We start from the raw sequence: 15,815 nt of genomic DNA, 5'->3' as shown, positions 1-15,815 counted from the left end.
TATCCCCAACAAGTTTTCATTTCCCCGTCTGAAGGATTTATACCATCAAGGAAAGAATCTCAAGGCACGGAAAGGTGCGAATCCTCAGTTAAAACTCTCATTGACTGGGGTCTTCTGGAATTGGCTTAATGAATGCAAATCTAAACCCAAACATACAAGGACTGCGTAAGGCATCCAGGGAGATTTTGTGCTCCAGGAACCAGATGTTGTATTGCTTTCTATGAGAGTTTGGAACAGAGTAGGATGTTTATGGGATCTCACCTATTTGAGCAAACGACAAGTCTTTCACTCATGATTAGAATCAAAGACCTATTAAGCTACCTAGTTCTTTCCCTGCATCAATGGAGGCAATGTTCCTTACCACACCGAGAAATTTTTGTGGATCAGAAACATTCTTCAGGTTTTATATGGTGACAGAATAATTTTGTGCACTCATGAGACAAACTGAACCAGGACAGACAGGATTATCGATAGATGGACTGGAAATCTGCCTGTTTTCCACATCACAAAGCTCCATCCAGGTTTTCTCCATTGAAGGAAAGGCCTTTCTAATATGCTAGATGAGTAACTCCATGGAAATCTGAGCCAAGACCGACCATATCCTATATCTATCTTCAGCCTGTGTTGTAAGAGGTTCCATAATCAGTGATTCTAAATTCACTTCAAAACCGTTCTTTAGCCTTATAGCTGAAGAAAACTAGCAGGCACATCAGTGCATCTCCCACAACACTCATGTTACAGGGCAACATTTTCTCTCGCACAGACGGCACACACAAAACCTGTGTGCTATTTTAAGCCTTCAAAACAGAGCTTACGTGGGACTTAAGCAGTGCAGAAGTTTTTTGCTGGTCCTCTGCATAGGGGGAAATTTCCTCTCCTATCCTGGTAGCATGCACTAGTGAATATAGGGCCACATTGTCAAGAGCTCAGAACCCAAGTCTGAACCGAACTGGGAGCTTTGAAAATCTGGCCCATGAAGTCTAGCACACAATTTGAGGCCTCGGATCCTTAAGGAGTTCTGTGGTGGTTGATTCCATCACCGATGGAAAGCTTCTTGCAAGATCAATGCCTAAAGATATAATAATTTGAATTATAACCCTTCTTTTCACTAGAACTGGTAGGCAACTTTACAATGAAAAAACGTCTTCGAAACCACAGCTTTTCGCGGAAGCAGCCTGGCTTTGGTAAAACTTTTGCTGGGAGTGGCTCAGGTCCAAGGCGTCACTTCTGGTCAGAATGACAGAGGGAGACCTACCCCAGAATACCCCATCGCCCAGTGGGTAGAGGACTCAACTGGGATGTGAGGATCCCAGTTCAGTTACCTATTTTGAATCAGTCAGAACAAGGATGTTAACCTGGGTGTGTGTGCGCGTCTCTCTCTCTGCTGAACACTTCAAAAGGTCTCGGTTTCATTCTCATTGGAATGAAAACAGAAATGTTAAAACCTCAACTTATTTTTTTGCAAAATGGAATTCTTCTTTTCTGGCCAGTTCTTTTCACACACTCGGAGCCTTCCGAACCAAAAAGCGTTTTCATGCTTGATCGAGTCCCAAAGGCAATTTTTCTGCAGCCAAAATTTTGCTCAGAATTCCCTTGAGCCATATACAAATTCAGTGGAAGTACAAAATAGGCACTTTTTCTATTTAAAAGAAAAAAAAAAAAAAAAAAAGCCCAACCCAAAAACATGAATTGTTTTTGATGGTGCAAAAACAGCTGTAACTTTGCCGGGGCTGGGTGCGTGGCTTTGTTTGAAAACCACTTTTTTGAATTTAACAACATTTGAAAATGACATGTTGAGGAGCAGTAGAAAAGGTCCTGAGGTCTATGGATGTGCTCTCATTTAGATTTCGCTTTGCATGCATGTGCAGCTGACTAATTCTTCAATCCTTAATGGCTAGACACCTGCACTTATGCAGAGCACTACTGACTTTAAGACAACAGGCAAACAAGATGGCTACTTGACTGAATTGGTGCATGCCTTTTGCTGACCCTGTGCTCAGAAATACACACAAATTTGCACATGAAATAAAGGTTTGGCTCAGTGACCTTAGCTAAAAATTCCTTCACCCTCCCTGACCCGAGCCACCTTGCCACCAATAACATTGTGTGTAGGTAGTGCAAAATTCTGCCCTCAATTATGCTTCGTTTAGATTTGCATGGATGTCACAGAGGAAAATTGGCTGGGAGTTTATAAAATACTTGGAGGTGAAAGGTGCAGTGTCTGTGATTTTGCTTTGCGGGTTTGCGGCACAGGATAGTTGTTGATTTCCGATACACACACATTTGCAGGTAATGGATTAATGTGGCTGCTATGGTCTGTCTCCAAGTAACCTGAGAAGGAAAGGCTGCCTCTCAGCAGGCTAATACTAAAGGCTTTCTGCTCCCAAATTTCCTAGCCACAAAACTCTTGACGAGAGATGGCTCCAATACTTTCTAAGCTCTTGTTCCCCCTAAATACGGGTCCTGGCTTTTTAATCAAATGTTGGTCCGAGCTGAAGTTGCCCGCTCACTTGACACCACTTCACTTGTGTAAGGTTACCACCGACGTACCCTGTCGCGAGCCCTCAACATGCCTAACCACCACCTGCTGGTGGCACGTCTGACTCTTTGCACCCCCAGGTTTGTGTAGCATTGTCCCAGCAGTTCTAGCAGTTGAATTGCTCTCTGTAGCATTGAAGAGAGAGCCAACCAAGGGCTGCCAGCAGAAAGTCAGTTTTCTGGCGTAGGCAATAGCCTCATGGAACTTTTGGGCCAGATTCTCAGTTGGAGTAAAAATAAAGCATCATCATCCATGTAGTTCCACTGAAGTCGGTGGAACCAAGACAATTTGCACCAGCTGAGGGATCTGACCGTGGGCTTCTTCTCCATTTGCTCATCCAACTTAACCCCTAGATCTGTATTTATGGGCAACTGCAAGCCTGGTTCATGTTCTATATAGGAGGTTTTCAGACCCATGGCATGGGCCCGTTCATTTTCTAATGCAGTTTGTACCTCTTTGGCTGTAATTTAGAATCCCAAATAAAGTGGCAAGCTAGGAAGCCATCCCTGGAATGGAAAGCCCCCTGGGATATAGAATTACCTGAGAGGATAATTATTATTCATGGAGGGATAGGTCCATCAGTGGCAATTAGCCAAGATGGTCAGGGATGCAACCCCATGCTCCAGAAGCTGGGAGTGGACAACAGGATGAATCACTCCGTGATTGCCTGCTCTGTTCATTCCCTCTGAAGCACCTGGCACTAGCCACGGTCGGAAGACAAGATAAGGTCTGATCCTGTGTGGCTGTTCTTATGCGAGACTCCGTCAATGTTTCTCTATCCAAGGACCGCTTTTTCTATTGGAAAAGTATTTTCTTTGGTAAGATTTCTGTGTATTTGGTCGTTAAAAGGCTTGTCTCTGTGCTAAACTCTTTTTGCTGGTCTAGAAGAAAAGGCCTACATTTCAAAAAGTAGATTTAAACATCATTAAAGCAGCATGAAACCAGTCAATAGATGTTCCAGGTTTATCAATAATTGTCTGGAATGCCGCATCGGTAGATGACAGATGTAGCTTCATGCACAGTAACTACAGAGCGGCCGACAGAGTAAAATAAAGAACTGAGTTATTGGTGTTTTTTGTTCATAGACTATTTAACCTAGTAGACATGAGTTAACTGAGATCACACAGGGCCCTGCTTTCGTTTTCATTTACCTCTATGCACATTCCAACCAGAATAAATTAAATATTGAAAAGACACCATGCAGCAATTTTTTTTCCATTTGAGAAGGTCATTCATCAAGCCACCACTGTGTTTCACAAGCTGTCGAATTGTGCTTACATTGGTTAAAATAATCTTTATATTTCATTAAGCAACCAAATAAGCTGATCCTCCCCACTGGCTGTATAGATGGCTTTAATTTTCAAAATCTGCAAATGCGTCTTTTTATGTCTCTCTGTGGCTGGAGGGGCTGGGTAATAACCAGAGCCAATTGGAGAATAAAAGCAGAGTTTGATTAGGTGTTACTTTGTGTAAATTACCACTGGGCAGCAAAGGAGCAGATTCTAAACTGTCATTGATTAAATGGGGCTTGGACCTGCATCTTCTCCTAAATAACAGGGTGTAGCTTTCCTTTCCTATGCAGCTCCTGTGTATGTGTGCCACACAGATGCCAAGAGGGGTCTGAGTTATGGGGAAGGAGATGGGGACCTGGGGACGGGAGTTCCTTGCAAAACGGCTGTCTGCAATGAGTGTGAACGTTATAGGACCCAGCAGCGTATTCCTGGTGCATCCAGAGGGGCCATTGGTTTCAGGGTTGGGACGTAAGAGCGTGTCCTGCTGCTGTGTGTAGTGCATGCTGCAGGGAACAGTGGATTTCCATGCGGGCTGTGGAGAGTAGCAGCAATTAGCAGAACCAGGTGTTTTTCAAGGACAAGTTGCCCTTTACTTCCATCAGGCCTGGTCCAGCTCTCTAGGATCGCAAGGTGCTCATTGCTCCCAGCTCAGGAACTTCAGCTGGAGTTGACGTTCGTCACTTTGCAGACATAGGCCCTAACTATATGCTTATCCTTCAACTTACTTACTCGAGTGCCCCTCCCTCACGCACGTCATCCCTTCTCAAGGCACCGGGTGTGAGTGGCAACGGTGGGTTTCTGTCCCATGCATCAGAGCGCCTCTTGCTGAAAACGGTACGGTTTCACATGTCAGTTGCCCTGGAATGTGGAGAGCCAGAACCTCCGCTGGTGTAAATCAGTGCGGTTCTGTTTACACCAGTTGAGGATGTAGCCCCATCTGCTTCTGTGAATGGGGAACTTGGGTCCTTGCTGATTGAACAAGTATGTAGGGCCAGAGTCTCAGGGAATGTAAGCAGAGCTATCCTGATTTAAACCAACCTGACAATATGACCCTGTGTGCTTGTTCAATAGGCAGGGCCAAAGTTACCAATCTATGCTGGGTGGGCACTTTATGCAGGTATCCAGGGACGTAATTCTGTTCTAAGTACAAAATGTGGAAAGGAAACACACAAATGTCTGGCATCCTAGTTAAAAGGTTTCGGTTTGTTTTAAAAAAACAAGTAACTTCCTAGAGGTTTTCTAATAAAAATAAAATGTCACTATTAAAAAGGGCAAATATACAGTCCACCAATATATTGTATATGGGTAAATACATACATGGTAGTTTAATCTCATTGAGGTGTTTCTGGTAGCATGAAGGAAAGCTAGAACAAAAGATTTATTACAGCACTGAAAAAATCCACGTGTAGGATATATTTTGTATGCTTGCTTTTATTTTTCATTCGATTCAAGTGCCCCCATTGTAGTCGGAGTAAGTAAGCAATCCATATCTCAACATAATTGACATGAAACTGACAAAGAAAAGTCCATTAAAAATATTCCTTCCAGCCTGCAAGCCAACTTTTTTATCCATTCGAGCCTCAAGGGAAAGTCCGAGTTCTTGTCTACACAGAGAAATTGTTCTGCAGTTACTTTTCTGGTCAAGCTCTTTGTGCAGACAATCTAGTCTGGAATAAAAATCACTTCATTTGGGAATAATTATTCCAGTTGGGAAACACACATTCTAGAATAGTGTGATTTTTATTCCGGAATAGAGTGTCCCCATTCGGAGCTATTCTGCAACAGCTTTTCTGGTCAGCTTCCCCATACAGACAAGCCCTGAGGAAGGAGAAACCTTATCACACATCCTAAAGTTAGATGGGAAGGATGGGCTTGTAGTTAACGCACAGCGCTCTGAGTTGCGCAGTCTGAGCTGTGTGGGGGTCTTGGAGCAGTCATTTCACTTCTATGCCTCAGTTTCCCCTCTATGAAAGGGGATAATCACTCAGTACTTCCCTAACTGACAATGGTGCTGTGGGGCTTACCCCATTGACATCTGCCAGGGGCTCAGATACTACAATGCTGTGTGCTATGCACAAGCCTTTTAACTAAGTGTTGAAAGTTACATTTTGATGCTGATGGAGCAATGGCAGAAGTCAAAGGGGCACTAGTGTTTCGTTAGTAGTGCAAGCATCTCAGGTGAGCTCCTTTATAAGGAAAGGAAGTTAGCCAGGACCAAACCACACACAGGTCTTTCTAGGTGAAAGATTAACAGGGTTGGATTGGGCATCCTAGCAGAGAGTGCAGCCTGCAGAATTGTAAAAGCCAGTGCTAACTCTAACTGTGAAAGCACATTATGGAGCAGGAGCAGAAGCAATCGGGCACAATCTATGCCAGCTGGATTTTCCTGCCGCTCTTCAAATGTAGCCTGTGCGTAGATTGCACTGAAGTATAATATTCTGTAGGTAATAAACAGGGATAGTTTTGGCCTCTGGGAGGAAAGGTTGCAGTCTCCTCCTAGCCCAGTGACTTCAACGGGAGATGCAAGCACAGAATGATGGCAGAGTTCAAACTGCAATTGCAATCGGAAGAGTGACAGTCTAAAATGTGCTCCTCCTTGCACAACAGAACTGCTGTGTGTGTGAAGAGAGCTATGTTTGCTTCATTCTGCGACAAAAATAAGCTGCTGCTGGACTTATTTAACACCATTACCTTTGCAGAGTAAAAGCAGCCACCGGACACGGATTCTAGCGTGGCTTGCGCATCATAGACAGAATTCTTAACTGAGTTCCAGTTTCAGACACTTTATTTCTGGGGATGATGCGTGAGACTGAAAGAGAACCCAGCTTGATTTTCAGATCCCAGGTCGAATTTGCAGGGCGAGCAGTAAATGGGAGAAAATGTAGCTCCATATGAACAACGCATTTAATCATGCAGGATCCCTCATTAAAAGGGCACGGATAAATGCATTTGTTAATATAGTGCTCCAAAAAACTGAGATTTGGGTCAGCTGTTTGTGCATGATCCAAAGCCCACTGGCATAAGAGAGATCTCCATATTAATAATACTTTTATCATGATTACAGCAAATCAATAAGGTCCACTGAAAATAAAATTATGGTGAGAAATGGGAATATTCACCCATTTTTTATTAGTTTTGCCTTTTGTAGTGTACGGTCACACTTTGTCAGTGAGAAAAATAGCGAATCTCTCTTCTTATACTTATCTGACAAAAGATACGCAAAATGGCACATTCTAACCACAAACATGAGATTTTGTGTGTCTTTGGTGCTGAATGCATTACATATCTAGGGAGCTTTAAATAAATGACCCGTGCAAGACATTTTCCTCTATTTCTTTTTTTATTTCTTAAATCTTTAAGCTCCAGATGGTCCAAAATTCACATAATATAATAAATAGTAAGTCTTCAATCAATTTTGTTACTCTTGTGAGTGTACTGAATGTCTAAGGAAACTTTGTATTTTAATTTTTTGCAGTGGATGTAATATAAAGAACTATTTGAAATATTGCAACACCATTTTCCTCATTCAACCTTCAGAAGAAGTGAGGGTTATGCATCACAAAAATGAGATTCAAAAGATTTTATTAAAATACTGGAATAAAGGCGTTATTGAAGACACCTCTGGAAATCAATCACACCATTCTGATTTACCTGCAATATTTTTACACCTGTATAATTACAGGGACTTAAACCGAGTTACTATCCCGGTTTGCACTGATGTGAGAGATCCTGGAATTAAAGCTTCATCTTGTCAATTACATATAAACCAATAGAAAATAAAACGGATTTCTACATGGATTTTTGGAAATTCTATTCAAACTTCTTGCTGATGATTTTGGTATAACCCATCTGTTCCCTGCTCCCACCCCATTTCCAAGAGCTCTTAAAACCATGATAATATTTTCACTGTAAGAAAAATTTTTGAAGCATTTTAGTGAGTGAAATTTTGAATTATTTGCATATTAGTTTCAGTATAGCAATCTCTTGCATATATATAATTAATAAAACATTAAGCAGATTTTCATCTTAATTATATTGTCCAATAGTTCTTAGAACTATGATTAAGGAAGATCATAACAAGTATATTTGTAATGCTAATATTTTTCAGTCTAAGTATTATATCAGGATCTCAAGGTGTTTCATAAACATAAACCTCCCAACACCGTTATGTGGTAGGGAATTCAGATTATATTGAATTTACAAATTCAGATGCTGGGGTATAAAGGAATGAGATGACTCGCACAAGGTCATCCAGCTGGTGTTTGCCAGCTCTTGCAATTTTATCATGACTCTTGGGATATTTGGCATTTTTCCTCAAAGCTCCAGCTCCTGGAGTCATGTGACTATGGGAGAATCTCAGCTTTCATTTAAAGAAGTAAGTGTCTAGTGCTCCTGGTTGGGGAGAAACATAAAAGTGTGACCCACATATGACCTCAAGACAAATAAAAGAAACCAGCAAATTTAATTTAAAAAAAAAAACCTTGATTTTTAAGCCAATCTCATGGGGGGGTCTCACTCATGAATTTCAAGTGCTTGAGTTTGGTGACACTGCATGACAAGTCACATGGGACTAGAACCCAAGTGGTGTCTTGATTCCTAGTCTCTTATTTGGAGCGTACTTGTTGTAAGCTGCCCATTTCAAAGTGCGTGTTTACAGATACCGTAGGTTTGTGTGTAACTTATATAAATTATGCTTCTCTTTCTTTTCCCTTATTCTTACCCTAAAATCCAAACCATATAATTGGGAAAAATGCATCCATATAGTTGCAATCTTATTCAGAAAGAAGAGCACTTGCATACGTAAGAAACTCATCCTGCTTTGGCTATCTTCCAAAAGGTAGCTAAAAGCATTATGAACTTTACTCTGGATCCAAACATGGAAGCCCATCCTGTTTCCATTGAAGTCCACAAGAGAACTGCCATTGGTTTCAGCAGTGAAGGATCAGGCCCAAACTGAAATGTTCGAAGACAGTTTTCATAAAGATGGTTGTAAATATGCCGTGGTGGAAGGCAAACTTGAACCTCTGGCTGATCTAGTGGGTTATAATATAGTGCTTGTAGCAGAAGTTTTAATGAAGAGGGTTGTGGTTGCATTCTCAGGTGTAATGGAGATAAAATGCAAATGCTCCAGTGGCCAATTCAATTAGAAATTTATGTCACCAGTATGTCTGAAGGACCATAAAACTCAAGCCATATTGCAACTTTTTGGCTTGAAACGGGACACTGGATCATATCTGTGGCTTTCATTAGCGTTAAAGCACTATGCAATCAACTGACTGAATTTACAAACAGTTTAGATGTGTAGCCTGACAGTTCATATGCCAAAAACCAAAGAACCAATCAACATGTTTCTGCCTTGCAGTCTGTAAATCTTGTTCACACATGGTTTGTCTGGTTCAAGCCTCCCACCTCATTTCTTTCTGTAAAATGGGCTTATTTTCAGAAAAGCCATATCCTTTGCCTTTGAAAGCAGCAGGTGGGATTTTCAACACTGCATAAATAGGTAGGTCTAGACCTTTTCAAAGCACACAGCTCTATTTGATTGCTGGCATCCAGCATGAGAAAAGTTGTGGCTAAATCTTTGTCTGTAAAGTAGTTGCAGCTGGATTGTCTTTGGCTCCTGAGTGTTAGCTTAGGATATGATTCTCTGAGCTGTCATCCTGATCTTGGTGGTGGTTGAGAACACCTTGCCATGGTCAATTCCGTATGACATACAGAACTGGGCCCATATACACTTGCTACTAGACAGTTGGGTGCCCACGTTTGTCTATTTCTGTGCCGAAATGTGGCTTTAGGTGCATGGAATTAGGCGCCCTGTTTGAAGCTAGGATCCCTATTTGGAATAAGATGTCTCTTCAGAGAAAAAAAAAAATCCTCAGTGCTGCAGACTTGGGGGTCTTATCATGCAATCAGCTACCCACTGATGCATATGGTGAAAGTGGTAGCACTCTTTTTACATTTGTTCATAACATCGCACATTTTTTTTTAGTTGGACTTTATGATTACTGTCACAGGCAAAAACATGAATTCTTTGAAAGCATCAGCAAACAGATGTTGGAGTTCAATCTATGTACGTTTTGAATGTACAGCTTTCCCATGCACAGTTTCCCCTTATGTTCTGATGAGAAGCCTCGTGCGCAACGCACCCATAGCTGAAGCAATTTTGTTTAAACACTGCTTGTTTTCTAGATCTCGCTGAGATCTAAGGAATAAGACAGTTTTGAAGCAATCTGGTTCAGAAGCCTAGAATTTAATGAGCATGGAAAGATTATTTTTTTCATGGATGTTCAGCAGAATAATAGCCTTAAGGCTTTGTTTGGTCTGCCGTTTCTAATAGTGAGGATGCTATGCACAATAGACATTTCTGCTAGGCGTTTCTGCTCATATTAAAGCAGTTTTGAGTGACTGGGATGCCATTAAGTACTTTATCTTATTCTAAACTTGCAAAGATGTACCAAATACCAGGTTAACAAGGGAGGTTGTGGAATCCTTTTCATTGAACGTTTTTAAGAGCAGGTTAGACAAACACCTGTCAGGGATGGGCTAGGTATAATCCTGTCTCAGCGCAGAGAGATGGGCAAGATACCTCTTGAGGGGTCTCTTCCAGTCCTACATTTCTAGAATTCTAAGTCCAACAACCCTTACAATTCCAGGACATCTTTGTGTTCCAGGAGAAGATACTTTTGTATGTAACTTCTTTCCTGACCTTTCAGTTCTTGATTTCTTAATCTTGGCATTGGATTAATGCTCGTTTCCCTCCTGCTTATGGAACATCCTTAAGCCATTTCTGCTACGGTGAATACGCAATGACCAGTTTAGAAGGAAAAAAAAATATTATTGTGGTTATTTGTGTGACCTTACTTACGGGATCACTACTTTAAAAGACAGCAACATGGAAATAGAGCAGATGTAGATAACTGTAGCTTCATCTAATGTTTCGCAGTCCTCTAAGCACTTAGATACTGCGATGAACGCAATATAAAAATCTAGTATAGGTGGGTAAATTCTAACCATCAGCAGGCCATTTACAATGTAGGAAGTAACGTGTACCAGACATGACAGCCAGTGTCATTCATGTCTTACAAGAGATGCACAGTGCTGCTTTTTCCTTAATAGGAGCCACTTTAGCAGCACCGAAATTAGAGATGGAATAAACCTAGGAGACCCATTCTTGTCAGTGCAGCATTGTTGCTTACCGACCCTTCAGCAGAGCTTTGTATAATTTAACTTTAAAAGGTTTAAAAAATCGTATTTTTACATCACTTCCTTTGGGAGACTATTCCAGGGCCTAATAGGCTAATCTGTTAGGATATTCTTCCATCTCCGCCCCGCCTCACCTCATTATTCTGCCTTCTATTTCATAGAAATCTTTCAGAACAGTCCCGCGTGCACCCTCCAAATACGGAGAGTAAAACTAAGTAATAGAATAACATGATCCGACCTGCCGTATTCTTCCCTCTATCTGTAACTCATGAAACCAAGTCCTGTCACAGAGGCATTGCTGTACAATCTGCTACAGTGATTTTATAGAGCTTGATCCAACACACACAGAGGGCAGCGGAAAGACACCCACTGATTTCAGCAAGCTTTAGACCAGGCCCACACTAAAGATAAGAGTTTGGATTCACTCCAAATAAACCCGACAGTTACATTCATGGAATAGATATTTAAATCACATTTAAAAACTGCAATATTGCACTTTGAGTTTCTTTTTTTAGACCCACACTTTTCTCTTTTACAGAAACTCATGAAGAAGAAATAGCGGAAGTCCTGTGTTCACCTTAGACTGACAAATTTATTTGGGCGTAAGCTTTCGTGGGCAGAAACCCACTTCGTCGGATGCATCACGAAAGCTTATGCCCAAATAAATGTGTTAGTCTTTAAGGTGCCACAGAACTCTCACTGTTTTGTTAAGAACAGACTTACACGGCTACCCCTCTGGAACTGATGAAGAAGAATGATTCTTTTCTCTGTATCTTTCCAGTAATCAGAATCTAGTGGACATCTCTGAAAAGTAGGTCAGCCTTACCAGTAGCTAAATATTGATGGAAACCTTTTGGCTTCTTTCAACCTCTTATTTTTTATCTGCATTTTCTGTACTACCGGGTATCATATGGTTTTGTTTTAAAAGTGTTTAATGATGTAGCTGTGAATATTCCTATTTCACTCACTATGATTTTGACGTCTAAGTCCATCATTTAAAAGAAAATGAACTATTCACACCAAATATAGACTCCTGAACTTGGTCACTGAGTATTCACCCAAGTAGGCGCCTAAATAAAAGTGTCTTCATTATAAAGAAGTGTCAGCTACCTCAGAATCCTATTGAAATCAATGGAAGCTGCAGGCACTTACCACCATTGAAAAACTGAGCCACTTCTATGTAGGAACCTAAATATGGATTTTAGGAGCCTAATTTCATGCAACCGGATTTGAAAAGTTTGGCCGAATACTATTAATGCGGATACCTTTTTTGTAGCGTGTTTTAGCTTTGATCTGTCTGATCTCGACCATAAGACAAAGCTGAAGGTGAGACAGGTCCCCATTTCGGTCTGGAGTCTCTTGAACTAGCGTTCCTCCTTTTTGCTGCGGGTGCCTTTGGTGTTTAGGAAAGCGTGAATGCATTGGGAACAAAATGCATTCCAGTTGTCCACCGACTACAAAACCAAATGCTGTACAAAACTTGCATGGCCTGTTCCCCTTCTGTGGACCCAAAGGGGAGCCTCTTCTAACATTTGGTTCTGTCCCTTTATGACACAGATAACGGAGCTGACATCAGGGAAAGAGAGATCTAGACTGCCATGTGAAATGGACAAAACTCCGGCTACTCTTTGCTTGGTGAGATCATCGGCGCTCTATAGGAAGTACCAGTTGACTCTCCAGAAGGGTAAGAGAGCTTCTTATTGGGACACTTGAGGATTTATTTAGATTGATTAGTTAGGTTGGGAACTCTGCATACATGCTAGGCACCCATGACATTGTAAAAAGACTAGCACAAATCATCCTCTAACTGCAGCAATACAATTTAATATAACCCCCACCAGTCAGCAAGGTAATGTAAAACCTCAAATTCATCCATTCCCACATTTTTTCTGCCCCTACATTTCAGTTCTTTAACTGCCTGGGGGAAAAGATGAGCTTGGAGAGATGTCCTGAAGGTTAGAAAGATGCAGGGCCCTGATCCTTCTATCACACAGGGAAGAATCAGGAATAACTATTGAAAATCAATCAAGTGACACTGGTAGAAAGCTAGTGTAAGACAATCACCTCCCCTAGTACGTTTGTCACGACAGTAACCTTGATTTAGATCAGGCCTGTAGATCAGTAACCTTGATTTAGATCAGTGTGCAGTTAAGCAGAAATAAGACCAGAAACATGGCCATACTGGGTCAGACAAATGGTCCATCTAGCCCAGTATCCTGAGACACCTGGAGCATGGGGTTGTGACCCTGATGATCTTGGCTAGCAACCACTGATGGGACCTATCCTCCATGAACTTGTCTAATTCTTTTTTGGAACCCAGTTTGACTTTTGGCCTTCACAGCATCCCTTGACAACAAGTTCCACAGGTTGACTGTGCATTGTTTTAAACCTGCTACCTATTAATTTCACTGGCTGACCCCTAGTTCTTGTGTCATGTGAAGGGGTAAATAACCCTTATTCATTTTCTCCACACCATTCATGATTGTACAGATCTGTATAACTCCCCTTAGCTATCTCTTTCCTTCCCAAGATGAGCAATCCCAGTCTTTTTAATGTCTCCTTACATGGAAGATATTCCATCCCCCTAATAATTTTCGTTGCCGTTCTCTACACCTTTTTCCACTCTGAAACATCTTTTTTGAGATGGGGTTAGTAGAAGACAACTTTAGTTTGAACTCTGCTTCCAATAGAGGCATGGAGCCAGATTCAATGTTCACATTGTATTGGTGTAAATCCAGAGTGACTCCACTGGATACACTGGTGTAAATGGAAGCAGAATCTGACCCCTGAACTGCATAGATTGGGGGAAGTGTGAAAATGTTTCTTCTGAAAGCTTGATCTCCATTACAAGTGAGGAATCTGCTACCAAATTCTGGTTCCATGCCAATAAAGGTTCTGATGCAGGCAAACTCTCCAGCATCCACACAGCACTTAAGCGTACGCTTAACTTTAAGCAGGTGCTTGCGTCCCATTGACCTCACACTCCAGGCTGTGAGAATGGTTGCAAGAGGGTTTAAGTGTGTCTGCTTAAGCGCTGTCCTGAATAGGGACCCAAAATCAGTTAAAACTCCACTAAGATCAATGTGGTGCAAAAAAAAAAAAATAAATAAAAGGAAAAGAGGATCAGACTCAGGTCCTTGACATTTAAACTGCCCATTTCTTCCTCCCCCTGAAATCATAGGATTTGGAGTGTGTTGGAGATACAATTTAAAATCCAGAGGGAGAGATACTAAAAATAAATTTGGGAGGATTTTTTAAAATTCAGGAGAAAATTGGGGAGGTGAAATCCAGAGGTGGAAACAGAATGAGTTTAAACTGACATCTTTGATAATCCATTGTAGTATTTCTAGCTATGAGTCAGATTAGATTACAGCCAACTAACCTGCCAGTGACTATATCTGACTATATCCGTTCTGTGTACAGGATCTGAGGATTTGTGCATTTGCTGTCGACTTGTGCATTCCGCCTGAAATAACTTCACCCAAAAAGCTACAGCGGATCCCAGGTAGGCAAGTGACTTGGAAGATTTGTTCTTGCAGTTTTGCTCGATATTCTCCTCCTTTCCACTCCCCGTTCACATCAGGCCTCTCAAACCACTAAACTGCCTTGAAAGAAATTCCCCCAAGCCCTTTCCATTATGATTGATCTCACTGAATCAGCTAACAACAGATTTATTTCCTCATTTGCTTTGTTCGGCGTGCAGAAGTAGGAGGAAAGGGGGTGGGGAGGGAGAAAAAAAACACCCTCCAACCCTGCCTTGGGGAAGCTAGAGGCTACTTCCAGACAAAACTGTTATCCATTAACATCCAATTATCACTTGGTCCAAGCCATTAATTATAAATCAGCCTCCTAATTGGGATAATTAGCTCTCTGCTTCTTAATGTAGTGTGACTGATGCGTTTGGAAAGAATGTAATCACTCCATTTGTTTAGCGTGAGGAGAACAAATCCAACTCTCATGGTTTAATTTCAGCTTTATCCTCATCATCAGCATTAAAAGCTCTTTACGGTCCTATTAATTGTTTGGGAACTTTACCTTTGATGAGCACATGCCACTTCTTTGTGGAGAAAGCCCTTCGAGACCATATCGTTGTATGTTTTCAGAGATCCATTGCAAATACTTTTTTAAAACTGCAGTTCTGATTCTGCTTTAACATTGCACATTAAACCTGTCAGGTTTGTTCTTTAAGCAAAAGGAGTCGCTTATATTTTCTGTCTCTTCTGTATTTGACCTACTCTGTTTTGTCTAATCTCCATTTATTTTGTCTACTCTCCATTTAGTCCTTTGCTTTCCTCATTTGCAAAAGAAAATAGACTTTCCACTATATCATAGTCCTTTCTTCTCTTTTACTTTCTGTGATTTTTGTTCCGGAAATGTTCTCGTTTACTCGGGATAACAAGATTTAAAATAAAATAGTGGGTTGACAGGAGCATATTTGGCAATGATTGGAAAGCTTGCTTCCAAAAAAAAAAAAAAAGAGTGAGTTTGGGAGAAATCTATGTTACAAGTTTGCTTGCTCTGAAGGTATTTCTAAAAGATCCGTAACGATGATCTCAAAAATAAAGTGTGGGGTTTGTTTTTAAATCCCTAACTGAATCCAGGATGTTTTCAGTCTATACCAAAAGAAAGATGATTTGTGTGCATTCACTGTCTCTACTCGAGAAGGGGAAAAGCTAGCCAGGAAACAATGTCTCAAATGCACATTAGCTGGTTAAAAAACCAGTTAGTGGTGCTGTAATTCTGGACAGTTTTCGTTGTCCTCTTGTGACTTCCTAAACGCT

General features: G+C 41.2%; 1 long non-coding RNA gene across 1 annotated transcript in view; it reads left to right on the top strand.

Annotated features, from left to right (window-relative positions):
* LOC137166142 (uncharacterized) overlaps positions 1-15,596 on the top strand; it is a 59,197-nt gene extending 43,601 nt beyond the window's left edge. Inside the window, exons 2-4 of the long non-coding RNA XR_010923574.1 lie at positions 12,592-12,718; positions 14,458-14,539; positions 15,007-15,596. This is a non-coding gene — a long non-coding RNA (uncharacterized lncRNA). The remainder of the gene's footprint in view (positions 1-12,591; positions 12,719-14,457; positions 14,540-15,006) is intronic.
* The last annotated feature ends 219 nt before the right edge of the window (positions 15,597-15,815 follow it).

The sequence above is a fragment of the Emydura macquarii genome, unplaced genomic scaffold (assembly GCF_026122565.2).
Source record: "Emydura macquarii macquarii isolate MOO-44397 ecotype Brisbane River unplaced genomic scaffold, CSIRO-AGI_Emac_v2 contig_2805, whole genome shotgun sequence".
Lineage (NCBI taxonomy): Eukaryota > Metazoa > Chordata > Testudines > Chelidae > Emydura > Emydura macquarii.
Note: the sequence above shows the minus strand (reverse complement) of the source record. Positions and strands in the feature narration are given on the sequence as shown.